Source organism: Colobus angolensis, unplaced genomic scaffold (genome assembly GCF_000951035.1).
Source record: "Colobus angolensis palliatus isolate OR3802 unplaced genomic scaffold, Cang.pa_1.0 Scaffold154, whole genome shotgun sequence".
NCBI classification, from domain to species: domain Eukaryota; kingdom Metazoa; phylum Chordata; class Mammalia; order Primates; family Cercopithecidae; genus Colobus; species Colobus angolensis.
In genome coordinates this window covers 3,996,304-3,996,655 of record NW_012114644.1, presented here as the reverse complement: position 1 = coordinate 3,996,655, position 352 = coordinate 3,996,304, and positions in this window count along the sequence as shown.

Here is a 352-nt window from a genome sequence, read left to right as displayed (position 1 = left end):
TTCGGGAGGCTGAGGCAGGAGAATCGCTTGAACCCGGGAGGTGGAGGGTGCGGTGAGCCGAGATCGCGCCATTGCACTCCAGCCTGGGCAACAAGAGCAAAACTCTGTCTCAAAATAAATAAATCAATCAATCAATCCTGAGCTGGTGGCCAGGTGGGTAGAAATGTTAGAAAGCAGTGTAGTGAAGTGCTAGTGGGAGAACCCTGGAGGTGCACAAGGTGTTCCTTGTACAATTCTCTCAACTTTGCTGCATGTTTGAAAAATGTCCTCATAAAATGTCAAGGGCAAAAATGTCCTTAACTCTTAGAAATGTGTATTAAATTACTTTCTTTTCTTTTCTTTTTTTTTTTTT